At 48.2% G+C, this 21,836-nt stretch overlaps 1 long non-coding RNA gene across 5 annotated transcripts; it reads left to right on the top strand.

Annotated features, from left to right (window-relative positions):
- Window positions 1-13,536: 13,536 nt before the first annotated feature.
- Window positions 13,537-20,323, top strand: LOC132083411 (uncharacterized). Of its 5 annotated transcripts, none has more exons than XR_009419929.1 (4): window positions 13,537-13,694; window positions 17,584-17,648; window positions 18,872-19,040; window positions 20,139-20,323. It is a non-coding gene; the product is annotated as an uncharacterized LOC132083411 (long non-coding RNA). The 5 variants fall into 5 exon arrangements; XR_009419933.1 differs by lacking the exon at window positions 13,537-13,694 and adding an exon at window positions 14,438-14,482; XR_009419932.1 differs by lacking the exon at window positions 13,537-13,694 and adding an exon at window positions 14,798-14,905.
- Window positions 20,324-21,836: the final 1,513 nt, after the last annotated feature.

The following is a 21,836-nucleotide window of genomic DNA, read 5'->3' as shown; positions in this document are numbered from 1 at the left end:
CATGTCAACTTACTCTGAAACATTAGGGTGGAAGTTATTCTATCTCATGAACAGAGGTACCTTTTCCTTACAGGTGCTTGTGCTGTAGTTTGGATTCTGCTTCCTAACATTTCTAGTGTGACAGGGTTTACCATAGAGACAATCTGCCAGGAGGTAGCGCTTTGGGGGGTATGGCAGTCCTGGGTGTGTATTCTGAACTCCTTCAGAATGTTAGGTTTGGAGTATTTCTTATCTCAGGAAAACAGCAGTCTTTTGCATCTGCATATCAGCTGTTGAAATTTTGGGTTCAATTTCTTGAATCACAAATGTCATAGGATTCCTCCCAGATGGCAGCTGTCATGAAGTATGGCTCTTCTTGGTCTTGGGTTTCAGGGGCTGTTTCCAAAGTGACCTACAGACATTGGAATGAATGAATAAATAAATCATTATTTACTGTGTAAAAGAATCACTCTCCAAAGCATCAGCCAGGGTCTAAATGTGCCATTCTGCCTTTTAAAAGTACCAACATCACAGGATTTTTCTCAGTTTAAAGCTTCCATGGAGTCGGATCTCTCAAGCCTGGCCCTTGAGAATTGTGGGCCTCCTGTGAACTGGTCTTGCCAGAAGGGCTTGCTGAGTTTTCCATTGTGTGGAAAAGAGATCCCATTTGCAGCCTGAAGCCTCGTGTTTCCTGTAGGATTTCCACTCCTAGAATTGCACACTTTGAAGGATTTCTTATAGCAGAAGTTTTTTGGGAACTAGGACTCTGGCTGGATTTGGGTCTCTGGACTCTCAGGTGAAGTGACCTTGAGACACTAGGGCATGCAGATTTCCTTGCTGTTGAAAAGAGCTATTGTTCGCACCCAGGAGCCATGGTCTGAATGGGGGTGTCACCTCTTAAATTTGCAAATGTCACAGGATTTCTTCTAAATGAATGGTGCTAAGAACATAAGGTCTGGCTGGCTTTCGACTTAGAGGCGCCTCCTCTAAATTGGTCTTCAGATGCTAGGTTGGAAAGTGTTCCTACATATGCCAAATAGCCCTTGCTATGCAATTAATAAGCTTCAAATTACCATGGAGTTGCTGCCCCTGCAAAGATTTTGGCAGAGCCTGGTTGTGGTGCCCCACTCCACTCCACCCCCCTTAGCAGGTCCTTATGGTTGTATGGGGAATCATCGTGGAGCATGCCAACCCAGCTCCATCCTGGGAACAGCACCTGTATTTTACCCTAATGTTTCTGTCCCATTATAGCTCCTGTTAGGATACAAATGTAACTTCTCGGTTTCCACTGATTTTACCCCCGGTCATCTTTCCATACAAACATTGCTCCGCTCTCCAGAGGATTATTGTGAGCAGATGTGAGCTCTGCTGTCCCTTTGGACTGACAAAGACAGAGGTTTTGTCCCAAGTTCCTTTTGAACCTGTCCTGCACCTGTTACGAGTCCTCAGTCTCCTGCAATTTTGTGGGTCAGTCACATGTAAAACAGCACAGCTGGCTGGCATGCTTTGCTCATGAGGGGAGACAAGAGAAGAATCCCTCTGCTCACACCAGACCTGCAACTGCCAAACCTCACCAAAGCACCTGAGGAGCCCCCAGGGACTGATGGTACAGAAGGGAGGTGATGGAGGACAGCACAGCAGGCAGCCTGCCCTCCATCTGGGTGTGAAGAAGGCAGGGCTGGGAACTGTAAGCAACATCCCAGCAGGTCTGGCTGATGGTGCCACCCTGAGGGCTTCCCCTGCCTTTGGGCAGTCCCAGCTGCTGCAGCTCACTTGACAGAGACTCACTGTCTATACTGTGCTTGGCTGCACTGGAGATGATGAAGCCGAGGACAGCAATGGTTGCCTTCACATCCCCTGACTGCAGATGGGAAGGAGGGCGAGCTCTGTCACCTTGGGAAGGCATCTGCAGAGTCACTGCTGCCCGTCTCTGGAGCATGGCTCCATCGGGGGATCGTGGTAAGGACAGCAGTGCTCACCTAACTGTGCACCTGAGGACAGCTTCAGGACCTTGTCATACTGTGGGAGAGCAGAGCTTCACAGTAAACACCAGCTAACACACTGACTACCAGTGTTAACACTAACAATTCTTACCTAAATATTAATACTAGTAACACTTACTATGCGTATTATTAATCCTAGTAGAGGCTGGTAGCGTTCTTTAGGCTGAGGCTTGCATGAAGAATACAAAATTAATTAACGTTGCTGATTATGCTATTGTGTTGAAATACTTGGCCTCCACTGCGGTAGCCCCACACTTACCTCGATGGCCTCCCCCAGCAGGTCCCAAAACACCTGGATGCAGATCAGCTTAAGCTTCACTGATGTGATAAACAGAGTTCACTCTTTATAATTTTTAAAATTTTAATAAAGGATAAAAGGACAAAATAATCCAGCACTGGGATGCTTTTAGCACACAGCCAAAGAGCACAGAGGTAGCTTAAAAACATGTTCACTATATACTGTTACATTGCTGAGGTTACAGGCATATTCATTAACTTACACATTATTCAAACATTCCTTTGACTTTTTGATGTTCCAGGAACTCTCTTGTTTGGTTTTAACCTCTGACTTGTCTGCAGAACAAGGTCTACATATTTTATTTCTTCCTGTAGTTTTGTCCTGTTGCTTCACACTCCCTGATAACACCGATAAGAGTCGATAAATCCTTCCTGGATGCTTAAGCTCTTTTTGTGTCACTATTATCTTATCACTTGGTAGGGCAGTCTGCAGTTATAAGAAACAGAATAATTGCTTTACACCATTTTCTGAGTTAGTTACATAGAAGTATTTTAGTTTCTATTTTAACATTTTGCTAAAGCCTACCATATATTTATCACGCTACTATTCATATGAAATATACAGTGCATACATAAACTGGCATATTACACTATACAAAGCAGTTCAAAGTAAGTATAAGTTTTACCACATCAAAATACTTGTAATGCAAAAAGCTAATCTATGAATGTGAAAGCCAGTATTGTTTTATCATCTATAACATCCGACGACGAGGGTGAGCAGCGGGCCCGCAGCAGGCGGAGGGCGGGCAGGGGGACGCGGGCACTTAACTTTGGCCAGGGTGCTGATCTCGGCCAGTCGGGGCAGGCCAAGTCCCCGCAGAAGCGGAAGCACTGCGGTAGAAGAGGCACCCAGAGCCCGCAGCGGGCGCTGCACGCCCTCCCCGCTCCCGAGCCCTCTCCTCACCAAATCGCCGCCGCTCCCTGGTCCGCGCTGCTGCCGCAAAGACGACCCGGAACCCCTCCCGGGCTACACTCCTCTCCGCCTCCTGCCCCGAGTGCCGATGGGGCGCTCCGGTAGGGGCTCTGCGGGGGTCTTTTCGCCGGGACCTGGGCACGAGAGAAGGCCGGAGAAGGGGACGGGGGTTTCGCGAGCGGGACCGCCGCCGCCGTCTGCGAGCCCTTCGGGCAGCCCGAGCTCCGCCCCACGCTCCCACGGGCCTCAGACTGACGGCTCCCAAGCCTGCCAATCATGGCCCGCCTTTCTCCGTCCGCCCTGTCCAATCACAGCCGCCCTTTCAAACCGGAAGCGGTCCCGCCAATCTCAGCCCGCTCAGTCGCGGCTCGACCCGTCAGACTGGCCCCGCTCGCCCGTACGTCTGAGGCGCCGCTCCCGCCACCGCCGCTTTGGGAGCCGGCGGAGCAGCGTCCCCGCTGCCGCTGCCTCGGCAGGCGCTGTTGCGGACTGGAAGGGCGGCCGGGAGCTTCCAGTTCAGGTCCTGGTCGGGATCAGGTTCTGGTCCAGGGAAACGGGCGGGCGGCGGGGAGCGGGTGGACGCGGTCACAGCAATGGCGGCGGCGGGAGCAGCGCTTGAGGGGACCGAGGGGAGTCCCGGAGCCGAGCGCGGCGGGAATGGGCGGGCTGGGATTGGTGGAGCCGGCAGGCGCTGCCTCGGGTTGTGATTGGCTGGCTGTCCTCCCGTGGGGCATAAATAGCGGGCGTTGAGGCGGCAATGGTGTCAGTTCGGCGGTGAAGCTGGGAGCGACGGGAGCTGCGGATGCGCGATCCGAGGAGCGGCGCTGCGCCAGGACGGGACCCCCTCGGCAGCTGGTGAGCACGGACGCGACGCCTGCGGCAGTATGTGGGGGCCGGCCGTGTCCAGTTCTTTCTGCCGCGCCCTGCGTGGCTCGGGTAGCCGGCGGCTGGTGTGGGGCCTGGAGTGGCGCGGTGGGGGGGGGGGGGGCACCGCCTGCTGTCACTGGGGGCTGGGAAGTAGCCGCTTCGCGGTTTCTGGATTTAAAGAAATGTTCAGAATACGAGGAATAAAGCTTGCTTTTTGTATTTTTATTACTTTATTTTGTTTTTACTTGTAATGGTTTTTTTTCTTAATTGTGTTATTTTAGTACTGTCCATTTTAATACATCTTTTTGGTTTGATTTGTTTTCTTTACTAGATATCTCATGTTAATTCGGTAAGGGTTGTGGGACTGGGGCTGAAACACCAGTTGTGAGAGCAGTGGGGACATAAAACCCCAGGGTGTGGAATAATGATTTTGGCATGAGTCAGGCCCAAAACAATGTGGAGTGGTGGAAATGCTGAGGCCAGATAAATGCCATGGGAGGAAGGCATGGAGCTGCAGCACAGGGCCTGCAGGTTATGCCTGGGGGTTCCCAGCCCCTGCCCTGTGGTACCAACAAGGGGCTGAGGGTGTGGGGGCTCAGAGGGTTCTAGGGCCCAAGAACCAGCCCAAGAGTGCCTTTTGGGATGGGGGAGCAGGAGTCCAGTGGCTATTCCCAGCCCCTGGAGCTGCCTGAGGGGAGGTGAGGAGGCCTTTGTGCAGGTGCTGGGCTGAGAGCCAGGGTGAGGGGGAGGGTGGATGTTGAGCTTCAGGCCTCCAGTGTCCCCAGAGTTGGGATGCCACTTAGGGTTGCCACTTAGGGCTGGGTGGGTGGATGGGACAGCTTCTAGAGATACTGAAATTGTAATGATGGCAGTAACTGATTTGTGGCCTTATCAACAGCCCCAAGGTGCAGTGAGAAGCATGAGCAGCTTTTAGCTGCAGCCAGTAGGAAGCTGAGGAGCTGGAGCTGAGGCAGCAGACCTGGAGGAGACAGAAATATGGTAGGGTTTGGTGTAAAACCCCTGTGGGGCTGGGATAGGGATTGTGGAGCGGGGAGGTGAACTGCATTGTTGGAATTGAAATTGCTGTAAGGGCTGTGATCAGAGCTCAAGAACTAGAGCTAAAACAAAGATCCTGTCCTGAGAAGCACAAGTAGTATTGTGTGGCACTACTGTGAAGATTTTGAGCAGAAAGTGCAAAAGAAGAGCTGGCAGTTAAATAAAGCTTGTGGGACTGGAGCTGAAATCACTGGGGCCGGGGTGGGGACTGCAGTGCTGCAGAAAGAGTCACTGCTACAAGGGATACTCACTGTGGATCTAAAGACTAATCGCAGAATGGGACACAGAGCTGGAAGAAGAGAGCTGGCAGTGAAATAAACCTTGTGGGTCAAGAGCTAAAAGAGCTGAGATCACTGGGCCTGGTCTTGTCTTCATTCTGGGACTGGAATTGCGGCTTAACACATCACAGCAACCTTAGGGCTGGTACCCGAGACTGTAGTGTTCTTGCGCCGAGATCACTGTAGGCCCGTGACATGGAGGCAGGGGCTGGGTATTGCCACTAATAGTAGAACAGGATGTGCAGGGTGGCGAAAGGGGGCTGCAAGCCTGCACCTGAAAACCCCATCGATGGCAGAATATTGCCTGCGCCTGTGATGGCACCTCTTGGGGCGCACTGTGGGGCTGGGAAGTGGACTGCGGGGCTGGCAACGTGAATGAAAATGGCAAAGGCACTAGACCTGTGAACGGGGCTGTGGGCATCCAGGAGAACTTAGGCAGGGGGTGGCAAAGTGACTGGGTACTGCTTGGTGGGGGCTAAGATCACTGCAGGGCTAGCATATGGATGGTGGGGTGGGCTTTCGGAGGCTCGTGCGGGAGCTGAATTGTTTCCTAGCTGGAGCCAAGAGCCAGATGCTGGCATTTGAAGCTGGAAAAACTCTGAGCTGGAGCTGGAAGAAGAGAGCTGGCAGTGAAATAAACCTTGTGGGTCAAGAGCTAAAAGAGCTGAGATCACTGGGCCTGGTCTTGTCTTCATTCTGGGACTGGAATTGCGGCTTAACACATCACAGCAACCTTAGGGCTGGTACCCGAGACTGTAGTGTTCTTGCGCCGAGATCACTGTAGGCCCGTGACATGGAGGCAGGGGCTGGGTATTGCCACTAATAGTAGAACAGGATGTGCAGGGTGGCGAAAGGGGGCTGCAAGCCTGCACCTGAAAACCCCATCGATGGCAGAATATTGCCTGCGCCTGTGATGGCACCTCTTGGGGCGCACTGTGGGGCTGGGAAGTGGACTGCGGGGCTGGCAACGTGAATGAAAATGGCAAAGGCACTAGACCTGTGAACGGGGCTGTGGGCATCCAGGAGAACTTAGGCAGGGGGTGGCAAAGTGACTGGGTACTGCTTGGTGGGGGCTAAGATCACTGCAGGGCTAGCATATGGATGGTGGGGTGGGCTTTCGGAGGCTCGTGCGGGAGCTGAATTGTTTCCTAGCTGGAGCCAAGAGCCAGATGCTGGCATTTGAAGCTGGAAAAACTCTGAGCTGGAGCTGGAAGAAGAGAGCTGGCAGTGAAATAAACCTTGTGGGTCAAGAGCTAAAAGAGCTGAGATCACTGGGCCTGGTCTTGTCTTCATTCTGGGACTGGAATTGCGGCTTAACACATCACAGCAACCTTAGGGCTGGTACCCGAGACTGTAGTGTTCTTGCGCCGAGATCACTGTAGGCCCGTGACATGGAGGCAGGGGCTGGGTATTACCACTAATAGTAGAACAGGATGTGCAGGGTGGCGAAAGGGGGCTGCAAGCCTGCGCCAGAAAACCCCGTCGATGGCAGAATATTGCCTGCGCCTGTGATGGCACCTCTTGGGGCGCACTGTGGTTCCAGTACGTTCCAGGTATGTTCTAGATACAGTTCTAGGTTTCTGAGATGCTGAGTGGGTGCTGAGATGGTCCTGAATCGGTGCGGATTGGTTGCTGAGATAGTGCTGAGTGGCTGCAGATTGGTTGCTGGGATGGTGTTGAGTGGGTGCTGATTGGTTTCTGAGATGGTCCTGACTCGGTGCGCATTGGTTGCTGAGATGGTGCTGAGCGGGTGCTGATTGGTTGCTGAGACAGTGCTGAATGGGTGCTGAGTTGGTGCTGATTGGTTGCTGAGATGGTGCTGAGTGGGTGCTGATTGGTTGCTGAGATGGTGCTGAGTTGGTGCTGATTGGTTGCTGGGATGATGCTGAGTGGGTGCTGATTGATTGCTGAGATGGTGCTGATTGGGTGCTGATTGGTTGCTGAGTTGGTGCTGATTGGTTGCTGAGATAGTGCTGAGATGGTGTTGATTGGTGCTGAGCGGGTGCTGATTGGTTGCTGAGATGGTGCTGAGTGGGTGGTGCAAAGGTCCTGAGATGGTGCAGATTGGTTGCTGAGATGGTGCTGAATGGGTGCTGATTGGTTGCTGAGATGGTCCTGATTGGTTGCTGAGATGGTGCTGATATGATGGTGAGTGGATGCTGATTCGTTGCTGAGATGGGGATGAGTGGATGCTGCGATGGTCCTGAGGGTGTGCTGATTGGTTGCTGAGATTGTTATGAGTGGGTGATGATTGGTTGCTGAGATGGTGCTGAGTGGGTGGTGCGAAGGTCCTGAGATGGTGCTGATTGGTTGCTAAGATGGCCTTGAGTGGGTGCTGAGATGGTGCTGAATGGGTGCTGATTGGTTGCTGAGATGGTGCTGATTGGTTGCTGAGTGGGTGCTGATTGGTTGTTGAGATGGTGCTGATTGGTTGCTGAGATGGTGGTGAGTGGGTGCTGATTTGTTGCTGAGATGGGGCTGAGTGGATGCTGCGATGGTCCTGAGGGTGTGCTGATTGGTTGCTGAGATTGTTATGAGTGGGTGATGATTGGTTGCTTAGATGGTGCTGATTGGTGGTGAGATGGTGCTGAGTGTGTGCTGATTGGGTGCTGAGATGGTGCTGAGTGGGTGGTGCGAAGGTCCTGAGATGGTGCAGATTGGTTGCTAAGATGGCCCTGAGTGGGTGCTGGGATGGTGCTGAATGGGTGCTGATTGGTTGCTGAGATGGTCCTGATTGGGTGCTGATTGGTTGCTGAGATGGTGCTGAGTGGATGCTGATTCGTTGCTGAGATGGGGCTGAGTGGATGCTGCGATGGTCCTGAGGGTGTGCTGATAGGTTGCTGAGATTGTTATGAGTGGGTCCTGATTGGTTGCTGAGATTGTTATGAGTGGGTCATGATTGGTGCTGAGTGGGTGGTGCGAAGGTCCTGAGATGGTGCTGACTGGTTGCTGAGATGGTGCTGAGTGGGTACTGATTAGTTGCTGAGATTTTTATGAGTTGGTGCTGATTGGTTGCTGAGATGGTGCTGAATGGGTGTTGAGATGGTCTGAGATGATGCTGATTGGTTGCTGGATGGTGGTGAGTGGGTGCTGATTGGTTGCTGAGATGGTCCTGAGTAAGTGCTGCGATGGTCCTGACTGGGTGCTGATTGGTTGCTGAGATGGTGTTGATTGGTTGCTGAGATGGTTCTGATATGGTGCTGAGTGGGTGCTGATTCGTTGCTGAGATGGAGCTGAGTGAGTGCTGATTGGTTGCTGAGATGGTGCCGAGTGGGTGCTGATTCGTTGTTGAGATGCTGCTGAGTGGATGCTCCGATGGTCCTGAGTCGGTGCGGATTCGTTGCTGAGTCGGTGCGGATTGGTTGCTGAGATGGTGTTGAGATGGTGATGAGATGGTGCTGATTGGTTGCTAAGATGGTCCTGAGTGGGTACTGATTCGTTGCTGAGATGGTGCTGAGTGGATGCTGCGATGGTCCTGAGGGGGTGGTGATTGGTTGCTGAGATTGTTATCATTGGGTCCTGATTGGTTGCTGAGATTGTTATGAGTGGGTGCTGATTGGTTGCTGAGATGGTGCTGAGCGGGTGCTAATTGGTTGCTGAGATGGTGCTGAGTGGGTGGTAATTCGTTGCTGAGATAGTGCTGAGTGGGTGCTGTTTCATTGCTGAGATGGTGCTTAGATGGTGCTGATTGGTGGTGAGATGGTGCTGAGTGGGTGCTGATTGGTTGCTGAGATGGTGCTAAGTGGGTGGTGCGAAGGTCCTGAGATGGTGCAGATTGGTTGCTAAGATGGCCCTGAGTGGGTGCTGAGATGGTGCTGAATCGGTGCTGATTGGTTGCTGGGATGATGCTGAGTGGGTGGTCATTGGTTGCTGGGATTGTGCTGAGTGGGTGCTGATTGGTTGCTGAGATGGTGCTGATTGGTTGCTGAGATTGTTATGAGTGGGTGCTGATTGATTGCTGAGATTGTTATGAGTGGGTGCTGATTGATTGCTGAGATTGTTATGAGTGGGTGCTGAGATGGTGCTGAATGGGTGCTGAGATGGTGCTGATATGGTGCTGATTGGTTGCTGAGATGGTCCTGAGTCGGTGTGGATTGGTTGCTGAGATGGTGCTGAGTGGGTGCTGAGATGGTGCTGAGCGAGTGCTAATTGGTTGCTGAGATGGTGGTGAGTGGGTGCTGTTTCGTTGCTGAGATGGTGCTTAGATGGTGCTGATTGGTGGTGAGATGGTGCTGAGCGGGTGCTGATTGGTTGCTGGGATGATGCTGAGTGGATGCTGAGATGGTGCTGAGCGAGTGCTAATTGGTTGCTGAGATGGTGCTGATATGGTGCTGATTGGTTGCTGAGATGGTCCTGAGTCGGTGTGGATTGGTTGCTGAGATGGTGCTGAGTGGGTGCTGAGATGGTGCTGAGCGAGTGCTAATTGGTTGCTGAGATTGTTATGAGTGGGTGCTGATTGATTGCTGAGAAGGTGCTGAGTGGGTGCTGATTGGTTGCTGAGATTGTTATGAGTGGGTGCTGATTGGTTGCTGAGATGGTGGTGAGATGGTGCTGAGTGGGTGCTGATTGGTTGCTGAAATGATGCTGAGTGGGTGGTGCAAAGGTCCTGAGATGGTGCTGATTGGTTGCTATGATGGCCTTGAGTGGGCACGGAGATGGTGCTGAATGGGTGCTGATTGGTTGCTGAGATGGTGCTGAATGGGTGCTGATTGTTTGCTGAGATGGTGGTGAGTGGGTGCTGATTTGTTGCTGAGATGGGGCTGAGTGGATGCTGCGATGGTCCTGAGGGTGTGCTGATTGGTTGCTGAGATTGTTATGAGTGGGTGCTGATTGGTTGCTGAGATTGTTATGAGTGGGTGATGATTGGTTGCTGAGATGGTGCTGATTGGTGGTGAGATGGTGCTGAGTGGGTGCTGATTGGTTGCTGAGATGGTGCTGAGTGGGTGGTGCAAAGGTCCTGAGATGGTGCTGATTGGTTGCTAAAATGGCCTTGAGTGGGTGCTGAGATGGTGCTGAATGGGTGCTGATTGGTTGCTGAGATGGTGGTGAGTGGGTGCTGATTGGTTGCTGAGATGGTGCTGATTGGTTTCTGGGATGATGCTGAGTGATTGCTGATTGGTTGCTGAGATTGTTATGAGTGGGTGCTGATTGATTGCTGAGTGGGTGCTGATTGGTTGCTGAGATTGTTATGAGTGGGTGCTGATTGGTTGCTGAGAAGGTGCTGAGTGGGTGCTGATTGGTTGCTGAGATGGTGCTGATATGGTGTTGAGTGGGTGGTGATTCGTTGCTGAGATGGTGCTGAGATGGTGCTGATTGGTGGTGAGATGGTACTGAACGGGTGCTGATTGGTTGCTGAGATGATGCTGAGTGGGTGGTGCGAAGGTCCTGAGATGGTGCTGATTGGTTGTTAAGATGGCCTTGAGTGGGCATGGAGATGGTGCTGAATGGGTGCTGATTGGTTGCTGAGATGGTGCTGATTGGTTGCTGAGATGGTGCTGAGATGGTAAAGACGGCTGTAAAGCGCGACTGTCGTAAAAGGTGCTGTAAAGCACGACTGTCGTAGAGACGTCCGTAAAGCACGACTGTCGTAAAAGGTGCCGTAAAGCACAACTGTCGTAAAGACGCCCGTAAAGCGCGACTGTCGTAAAAGGTGCCGTAAAGCGCGACTGCCTGAATTGTTCCGAAGAGCTGAGTGTGGCCGAAAACAGCCGAGTTTCACTGAAGAGCCGAGTGTGGCCGGAAATAGCCGAGTTTACACCAAGAGCCGATGATAGCTGACTGGAACCGATAGCCGAGTGTAGCCGATTTGAGCCGCATTTAGACAATGTGCCGAATATGACCGAGTTTAGCTGAACCGTGCCGAGTTTGGCCGAAGAGGCGAACTTAAACGAGTTTAGACCAAGAGCCGAACCAAGCCGAGTTTCATTAAACAGAACCGAACGACGCCGCAGCGCTCTGCCTGCAGTGCGCCTGTGCAGATGGCAGGGGGCGCTGTGCCTGCAGTGCGCCGGTGCAGACGGCAGGGAGCACTGTATAAAGTGAGTATAAAGTATCAACTATCTATAAGAAGGAATAAAAGCTCTATGTCACTTGCAGCAGTAGAAAATTTCAGGCTCCCGGGGAATAAATCGTTTTCTTTAAATCATTTTCGTTTTGGAGTTTTTTTTACTCCCAGGTAGCCTGAAAGTTACTACTGCTGCTTTTTTATTCTAAAGCTAGAAAGGAAAACCAAGATTAGAAGTACAGGGAAAGAAAGAAAGAAAGGAAGAAAAAGGAAAAAAGAAAATAAGGAAAGGAACTGAAAGGAAGAAAGAAGGAAGGAAAGAAGACAGACAAAAAAAAAAAACAAAAACCAGGAGGGCAAGGAGAAACCTAGGGGGAAAAAAAAGATAAAGAAAAGAAAAAACAACAAAAAACAAACCCACAGAAAAAAACCTCGAGATGGGCGAGAAAACCGCCCCCCCCCAAAAAAAAAACCCAAGATGGGCAAGAAAAATCCCAGAAATACCACAGGAAAAAAAAAAACAGGAAAAAAAAACCAAAACCAAACAAACAAAAAAACCCAAACAACAACAACAACAAGATGGGCAAGAAAAAAACGCAGAAGAAAACCCCAAGATGGGCAAGAAAAAGTGCAGAATAGAACCCCAAGATGGGCGAGAAAAATCCCAGGAAAAAAAAAAAAAAACGGAAAAAAACCCTAAGAAAAACCCAGAAAAAAAAAAAAAAAAACAGAAAAGAACCCAAGATGGGCAAGAAAAATCCCTGAAAACAGACCAGGGAAAAACCCCAAGATGGGCAAGAAATAAAATCAGAACAAAAAAACAAGATGGGGAAGAAAAATCCAGAAAAAAAAAAAAAAAAAAAAAAACCAAAATGCCAAAGAAAAACCCAGGGGAAAAAAAAAAAAAAAAAAAAAAAACAGGAAAAAAAACCCCAAGGGGGGCAAGGAAAAACCAGAAAAAACACCAAAATGGGCAAGAAGAAACGAAGAAAAAACCCCAAGAAATGCCAGAAAAAAATCAAGGAAAAAGGTAGTAAAAGCCCCACGAAACAAGGCAAGAAAGAGAGGCAATACAGGCCACAAAAACTCAAGACAAAAAAAAACAAGAAATGCCAGAAAAGGTACGAAAATGGTTCTGCCAGGTGCGATCAAGGTGAGCGGGTTCAGATTCAGGTCCAGGAGATGAACAAGTGTCAGATTAGCTTGGGGCACTGCTGTGCAATGCAGCTGTGACAGGATTTATGTTTAAATATAGTTTAAATACATTGGGGATTGTTTGGCTTTTATTGGGGTATAGGCTGGAGATTTAATAAAAAATATAAAACTAGAAATCCAAATATATCATATATATGTTGATATCAATAAATATTTAATATATATAAATATAAGTAAAAGAAATATATTGTGTCAAAAGAATATATCTATTATTATATAAAAAGGTATTCTCTCCAATATATATAATATCTATAAATATAACAAATGAAAATTACAAATATAGATGTGAATAGGATTATGACAAAATTATTTTTAAAATTTTTAATGTGTTTTAAAGAAAGGGGTGTCTTTGCTTTTTATTTCATTAGAGGCAGGGGTTTTATTTTTAAATAATGTAAGTACTATAGAAATGTAAATCGAAATACAGAAATATATAATAAATATATAGAGATATAAAGATATAATACCAAACTATGAATAGAAATAGAAATAGAAATCTATGTAAGTAACATGAAGAGATGCAATATATAATATAATTTTTATTATACAGTAATATAAATTCTAAATATACATGCGAATATAAATATGAAAAATATATGATGGGGGTTTGGAGCAGCCCAGGTGTGAGTGCGAGGATGATGGGGGCTCGGAGCAGCCCAGGTGTGAGTGTGAGGAAGATGGGGGTCGGATCAGCACCAGGTGTGAGTGTGAGGATGATGGGGGCTCGGATCAGCACCAGGTGTGAGTGTGAGGATGATGGGGGGGCTCGGAGCAGCCCAGGTATGAGCTGTTAGGATGGTGGGGGCTCGGAGCAGCCCAGGTGTGAGCTGTGAGGATGATGAGGGGCCGGCTCCTGCCGGGGCGAGCCTGTTTTAGGGGGAGGCTTTGCCTCAGCTCCCTTTTGCATGGAGCTGCTGAGTGGAGGGGTTCATGGGGCGCTGCCGGCGCTGTCTCGTGGAAGGGCTGCGAGAGCTTCCCACAGGGTCGGGGGGACACCTGGATCCGCGCTTGGGTACGCGGAGCATCGCTTAAAGGAGGCGCCGAGGGACAAATCTTTGTGCCGGGGAGCAGCAGCCGAACAGGTGAGCCCGTGTGGGTTTGGAGCGGGGAATTTGCTCCTTCCCCTTTGCAATTTCATCCTGCCAGTCCCTCCCCGGTTCCCCAGGAACAAAAGCGGAGCTTATGAGGACAAAAGGAATTACGGAGAAGGAAGCAGCTACTCTTCTCTTATTGTCTGCGTTTGAACTGAGGGGATCCCTCTTGACTTGTGGTTTTAAGGGTGTTGATTGCAGGAAAAGCTGCCTTTTCCAGGCTGTTAGGGGTATCCCTGGGGTGACAGGGAATCCCTGCGTTCTATTCTAAGGGGAATGGGAAAAGTATTCTTGTGGTATTATGGGTTTGATTTGAAGGCAGCCCATCCCATTTTCATCACCCTAGGGTTTAAATGGAGGGGGCAGCCCTGGTGTCCCTCCTTTTCAAGGGTTTGAATGGAGGTCGAAATCGCCCTTTCCCATCAGTCGAAGGCTTTCATTTGAGGAGCACCCCTTCTTTTCTCCTGTCGTAGGGGGTGAAATTTTAGGGGAGAACGCATTTCTTTGCCCTTGTTGAAGTGAGATGAGCCCCGCCTGCGGCGTCAGTTTCGGGGTTGCGTTGCGGGGAGCCGCAGCTCCGGCAGCGTTTGCAGGGCTGCAATGGGGCTGTGCCGCTGCATCGGAGGGCGCTCCTCGTGCCCGCGGCCCGGCCCGGAACGTTCCCGGCCCGGAACGTTCCCGCTCGGGAGCGCTGCTGGCACGGCCCGGGCAGCTCCCGGGGCGCACGGGGTTTTGGCGCGGCCGGGCCGGCCGAGGGCGGCGGTGGCGGAGCCGCGCCGGTGCGAGCCGAGGGGAGCCGGGCCGGGCCGGCCGAGGGCGGCGGAGGCGGCGCGGGCGCTGCTGCGCCGGCCCGGGCGGTGCCGGCCGCTCCGTCCGCTCCGGGCGCGGGGCCGGGGCGCCGCCGGGAGCCCCGGGCCCGGTGCCGGCCCCGCCGGGCAGGGGCAGCGGGCGGGGCTCCCCGGGACGGCGCCGGCCCCGCGTGCCGGAGCAGCCGCCGCAGGAGCCGCTTCCCTGCCGGGAGCCGCGCTCCGTCCGGGGCCGGCAGCGAGCGCGGGGTTCGGCCGCTCAAAGCTCGGCGGTGCCGCGGCTCGGAGGCGCTTTGGAGGCGTTGATTGCGTGGCTGGGTTCGGTTTGCAGCGGGCGTACGCTAAGGGATGCGGTGTTCTTCCCGAGCGGCACGGTTCTCGGTGCCGGTAGGGATGGTAAAGGTTTGTTTTGGATTGGGTTTTGTAGTCGGATTTTTTTTTTTTTCCGGGGTATTATGTTTAGAAGGGCGCGCAATGGTTTTTACGGGTCGAAGCAGCGGTTCGCATTTTAATTCTGTTGCGGCGGCTTTTATTAGCGTGAGTGTGTAGTGTTTGTTTTGGGGGGCTTGGGGGAGCGTCGTGTCGTTCATAGCCGCGGGTTTTTAATCTCGATAAATGCATGTGTGTTTACCGTCTTCCAGGGCTTTTATTTGTTTGGTTTGTTTGATTGTAGTGTATGTTTTATGGTTACGGGTAATTTGGGGGACATTGTTTATGGTTACGTTTGTCTTTAGTCTTTGTGTTTGTTTCTAGGTGGTATTTTTATTTTGATAGCTTGAGGCACTATGGGTTTATTCAGTTGGGAATAATTTTTTTGTTGCAGATTTAAGTTTATCTGGTTTTTGGTATTCTTGTTGTTGGTTTCTTTTTTTTTTTTTTTTTGTTGTTGTTGTTGTCTTTTAATATATTTGAGTATTGTTTATCAGTGTTTATTTTGGGAACATGGGTATTTATATGGTGGTTTTTTAAAGTATTTATTTATTTGGGTAGTTAATTTCTTAGTTTTTAGTGGTTGAGATGTTTTTCCATTTTGTTAATTAGTTCAGGTTTTAAAGTTATTTTTACAGAGGATTGTTTATTCTTTGAGTTAGTGTAGAGGTAGAATTTTGTTGTTTTTTATTTTTTTTTAGTAACGTCGTTCAGGGTGAGTGGCACTGGCTTGAGTTTAGTAGATTGGTTTGACTTTTTTTTAGTGCTTTTTGTAATTTGCTGTGTGTGTTTCTATAGGATTTTCTTTTATTTTGGTTCCATTTTTCTGTCGTGATGAGAATTGTTATTGTAAAGAGTGTTCTTTGTTTTTTCGCTGACACTTGTTTGGCTATCTTGATGTTTTTGGAAGATATTGGTGGGAATTTGATGCTGTTTGTTTTGTCATTTCATTTAGGAATTGGATTTTAAATATGCAATTATGACTCTAACTATATTGAAACAAAAGAAATAGATGTGTAGCAATGGGAATGAGCCAATTTTATTTTTATATATTCGGTTAATTTTTAAAATTTAACATGTAACATAAGTCATTAGACATTACAATAAGTTACTCTAATTTTAATAGAGTATTGTGTATGTTTATAGATATATGAATAGAGAATCTAAATGTAAATACAACCCAAACAAAAATACAAATATATAAATGTATTGCAACTATATGCAGATCTATAAAAAATTAATAATAAATTGTAAATGTAAAATAACATAAATTGATACAATATATAATACACGTAATACTGCATATATTTTATGAAAAATATTATAGGAAATGGATATAAAATAGATATAAATACGGATGTGATATATCTATCTATTTATATCTATCATTTGTTGTATATTATGATAAATATAAATATTAAAAAAAATTAGGTAATTTAAAATAATGGATGGTTTTGTTTTTTCTTTGCCAAAGCAGGGGTTTTAGTGTAAAAATTACAAATACAAATAATATAAAGGTAGAAATATAAGTATAGAAATATATCATAAACACATTAAAGATTTATATAAAAATCAGAAATATAAGGAAAAATAAGTTGTAGAAGTAGATATGGTAAATAATTTAAAAAATAATCCCCGTATATTTTTTGAATAAGGTGCATATTATATATAGCTATTAATATAATGCATCAACATAAACTATAAATATATATAAAATATTAACTATCTATAAGAAGGAATAAAAGCTCTGTGTCACGTGCAGCAGTAGAAAATTTCAGGCTCCCAGGGAATAAATAGTTTTCTTTAAAGCATTTTCGTTTTGGAGTTTTTTTTTTACTCCCGGGTAGCCTGAAAGTTTCTACTGCTGCTTTTTTATTCTAAAGGTGGAAAGGTAAACCAAGATCAGAAATACAAGAAAGGCAAAGGGAAGGAAAGGAAAGGAAATGAAAGGAAGCAGGAGAGCAAGGGGGAAGGGAAGTGGTGAAAAAAAAAACAGAGTGAAAAAAGTAAAAAGAGTTGGAGGGAAAAAGAGAGGGCATCCGGGAGGAGCGGTGCTGCCTCAGGTCCTTCCCCGCCCTGGGGCGAAGGACCCGTTTGATGCCCGGGAGGGACTGCAGCTCCCGGTGGCGGGGGGCGGAGCCGTGGCTGTGAGCCCGAGACTCCAACTCCCGGCAGGCCGTGCTGCCGGCGCGGCGTGTGACGCAGCGGCTATCGCGGCACATGAGTGGCTGGCGTGCCAGGCGGCCGCGCGGGGCTGTGCGCGGGCAGCTGGCGGCGCCTCTCCCGCGCGGGACGGCGACGCCGGACGGGCGAAGCCTCCGTGTGGGCGCCCGCGTGGAGCTGAGCAGCGCGGAAGGAGCGTCCGCCCGGTTCGTCGGCCTCACTCAGCGGTGCCGGGGGCGGGGGGCGAGGCGGTGCTTTGCTGCCGCGGGCCGGGGGCTGCAGGAGCCGCCCCGGGCGAGCACGGCGAGCACCCGTGACTTTTTTTTTTTCTCTAAATCGGGAGTAATTATAGCTGCGTAAAATTAGCTTGGTTTTCTTCCTTCTTTTGTAACTGAATTATTTTTATTAAAAATCCTATTTGAGTATGTAGAAAAAGTGGGGATGTCCTGTAATAAATATATCGTAGCTTTTCTTGTTTACAGGGTACTGAGAAAATACGTCTCCCTTAGAGTCCCACGGAAAGGTTCTCAGTGCGATCTCTATCAAGGTATGTATTTACAAATAAGTGATCCCTTTAGATATTTGCCTGTGTACCTTTTCCTGTAATTCAGAGCTTGCGTTCTGTGGGTTGTATGATAAACCTGTAAAACATGTAAGAATGGTTTTGCAAGTCTGAATCGTTGAAGGCAGCAATAAGTGGATTTAGAGCCTGTTGTTGACCAGACAAAGGGAAAAAAGTGTGACTCTGATGCTGAACTTGTCATTTTTCATTTGACTTGTTTTGAATGATTTAGGAATAGAGAGAACTAGAAAAAGAGAGAAATAGAATTGATTATTGAGCAGTCCTCAAATGCTCACCATGATTCAGTGTAGAGCCAAAGGGAAGGGTGATGGAACAGAGCTCTGTGCTTTGGAAGGAAATAAATTTAAAGCTGACCTCCGCACAGAGTCTCACTAACTTCTGTTGCCTGAAAGGTAGCAAGAGCAAATACATAGAATATTTCTCCCTGTTTGTAGATATACTTTTCATTCAAAATTATGCTGAGGGGGATATGCTTTTATGTATTTAGTGACCTTTACAGATTTCTTCCCCGAGTTTTTTGAGTTCATAGAATCATGGAATAATTCAGGTTGGAAGGGGCTCTAAAGATCACCTCGTTCCAAGCCTGCTGCCGTGGGCAGGGACATGGTTCCATGGACCAGGTTGCTCTGAGCCTGATCCCAGAGCGCCAATGGGCCTTCGAACACTTCCAGGGATGGGGCAGCCCCAGCATCTGTGAGCAACCTGTGCCAGCCAAGTGCCAGAGGAGGAAGAAAGCCCTTCCCACCTGGAGCAGAGGCTGCTGCAGCTTCGCGCAACCTCGTGTCACCGAGTGTGTGAGACAGAAGGGCCCTTCCTGTGGAGGGAGAACAGCACTGAAAGATCTTTTTTGGGAGAAGCGGAGCAATGGCACGCCAAAGCAGCCTTCAGTTCTTGCAGCAGAGTTGGGAACAACTTGAAGCAGCAGCAGAGCTGGCCTGGTGCCTGGCAGCTCTGCAGGCAGTGGGGATGGAGAAGCTGCAGTTATCTGTCTTCTTGGCTGAGTCTTTAAAAATGAGGCACTTTTCTGTAGTTCCTTTTCAAGCATTATGTGGCAGTTCCCCCTAGAAGTCCAAAGGCAGCTGTTTTCTTAGCAGGAGGAAGTCAGGAAGAGGCAAAGCAGGCAAAGACATCAGATAAGTCTGGATAAAAATCTTGGCTAACCTGTTTTTTCCCCCTCCTCCAAACAGCCAATTCTGAAGCGCTGAGCAGAGCCGATCTCTGAGAGCTGACACGGGAGCTCTGGTGAGGACAGCTGCTCCCCTGCCTCGGTGTGGGACCTGCTGAGCTGCCGTTGCTGTGGTGGGAGTGTTTCTCCTCTCATCCAGGCAAGCCAGAGACCTCCTAGGGAAGGGGCAGGTAAGGTTTAAGTGCCGAGATCTCTCCGGTAAGAGGTGATGTGACAAAAGGAAATGGCCTCAAGTTGCAGCAGGGAAGGCTTAGATTGGCTTTGAGGACCAATTTGTTCACTGAAAGGGTAGTCAGGCGTAGGAGCAGGCTGCCCAGGGCAGTCCCCATTGCTGGAGACATTTAAAGCATGGCAAGATGTGGTGTTTAGGGACCTGATTTGGGTGGGGGCTTGGCAGTGCTGGGGCAACAGCTGGGCTCGATGGCCTTAGAAGGCTTTTGCAACCTAAAGGATGCTATGGCTCTGGAAAGCCTCGACCCCTCTGGCTGTGACACAGCACCTGGACGCTGACGGAAGGAGGCTGCTCATAGACCCTGGAGGTCCCTGTCCCACGGGGAGGGAGAGGACAAGGCAGTGTCGCCTGCAGGGAGGGTCTCGTCCCCAGAGAGCAGCCGGCGACTCCGTCCCTGCCCGGGGCTCCGGGTGCACCCTCGGGGAGGACGCCTGCCCTCAGGTTTCCCCCTGGGCACCCGGGGAGGGAACCAGGTCCATCCGTGTGGCAGCTGCAGGGCCTGCAGGCTCTGGGGCTCTGCAGCCGTGTGCCTTGTCACAGGGTGGCAGGGACGTGGCACTGCCCGGCTGCGCCGCTGGCCTCGGATCCTTGCTGCTTTCCTCCTGATCCCACATGGATGTACCAGCAGTCTTCTGTCTTTTCTTTAAAAGTGTCCTTGGGAGACTTCAAAGAGAGGGTAATCAGTGATGTCAAAGCCGACATATTTGACCCGTTGGCACTCAAGAGAAAAGACAAAAAGCTGCTTTGCATCCTTGTGCCTGCAAGTCATGAAGGGGCTGGGCGAGGTCACTGAGGCTCTGAGATGGGGGTGAGTTTGCATTCCAGTTTATTGGAACGGAGGCTCATCAGAAGTTTCCTCGGCTATCCAAGGCACCGAGCCCCGGAGCCGAGTGAGCCTGAGCTGCTGCGTGCTTGCTGTGAGCTTTGGGGTGAGCGTGCATCGTTGCAGGCCTGGGATGGATTGAAATGCGCTGAGGAAAGCAGAGGCAGGGAGGGAGGGAAATGCTCTGTTAACTTGTGCCAATTCTTCTGTCAGACTCATCACGGCGGGACAGCGTGAGGACTGAAAGTGTAAGAAGATGTGGAGGGAAACAGAGAACCTGACAGGAGCAGCGAACGCACGAGTGCACGAATTTTGCTTTTTGCTTGGATGTAAACTCAGGAGTTGAAAGGAATTTGGGAGTGAGAAGGGACATTTTAAAAGGAGAAGAAGAAAAAGAAGTTGTTGTTGTTGTTACAGTCCTAGCAAAAGCTTTTGTTCTAGCTAATAAAAGAAGTTAGCTTAAAAAACAAAAAGAAAAAAATGTAGTGTTTTTTTTTTTTTCTCCTTCACTATTATATTCATTGGTGATATATGATGTGTTGTTTTATTTCTTGGTATTATTAACTCTGTGTAAATTGTTTTCTGAGTGAAGCTGACTTTCTGGATGGGTTGGTTTGTATTTGAGGCAGGATTAATTTCAATAGGATTCTTTCATAGATTTCTGATGGGTATTACCGGGATTTTGGTTTTGTTTGTTGTATGTATAAACATAGAGCTTTGGTAGGGCCAGCTGGGCTGCTGGAGTTTTGGGTGTGAATTTATTAGATGGCTTTTGTTAGATGCAGTTTTTCATTTTTGAAATGTTTTTCAATGTAGTGGTCTTAAGGTGTTTTTTAAGAATTCCTTGTATTGTTTTCTGTTGTTTGTAGTTGGGGTATGATAAGGGATGTGGTGTGACTTCTTGAACACTATGGTTTTAGTGTTCCTAAGTTCTGATTTCTTTCTGGTTCGATAGTTTTTTTTTACTTTTTGGGACAGGGGCGTTTATATGGTGGGTTTTTATAGGCAATACGTTTTTTAATTTGGGTAGTGATATTTTTTAGTATTTCAATAGTTTAGGTTTTTTATTTTCATGGTTTTAATTATTTTTTTAAATTTTTTCAAATAACTTTTATAGATGATAGGTTATTATTTGTGCATTAACATAAAGGTAGAGCTTTGGGGACTTTTTTTAGTAATGTTCAGGGTCAGTTGTGCAGTTTTGAGTCTTGTGAGTTGGTTTGATTTAATTGTTAATGGGTGTTTGTTTTTATTAGCAGTTGTGTCATTTTCGAGTTGTTTTTGAGTTTTTTGGGGTTTTTGAGATATTGGTTTAGGAGGAAGTTTATGATGAGAATGTGCGGAGGTTTTGGGCTACTTTATAGTGGGATTTAAAATTGATTTACAGTTAGGTTTATTTGAGTTTTTATTAGGGTTCAGTGACGTTGTGGGATGTTTGTTCCGTTAGTGATAGAAACAGGTTTGGTTTGATGTGCTGCGACGGGACGGGCGTGTGCTGCGTGCCGGCGCTGACAAAGGTACGGTATCGTTGTGGCTCCGGTGCGTCGGGTTAGTGAACTTCTATGGTTTAATATAGAGATGAAAATAGAAATAAATATACATTTAAAAATAAATATAACATTAGAGTGGTAAACATGAATATAGATAATAGATACATACATAAAACTGTAATACATGGTATATAATTGTAACATATTATCATATAGATAAATGATAGTCTATTTTATATATATATATATATACACAGAGATAAATAAATATAGATTGTAAATATAAAAATATTTAAATAGAGTTACAATAAATTGGGGGGTGTTATTAGGTTATAGGCTGGGGTTTTTAAATAAATGACAGAAATAAAATATCAATTCAGATATACAAATACATATACAAATACAAAGCTCTATAAATATT

This window comes from Ammospiza nelsoni, chromosome 23, assembly GCF_027579445.1.
Source record: "Ammospiza nelsoni isolate bAmmNel1 chromosome 23, bAmmNel1.pri, whole genome shotgun sequence".
Taxonomy (NCBI): Eukaryota; Metazoa; Chordata; class Aves; order Passeriformes; family Passerellidae; genus Ammospiza; species Ammospiza nelsoni.
This window is presented reverse-complemented; position numbering and strand designations above follow the sequence as displayed.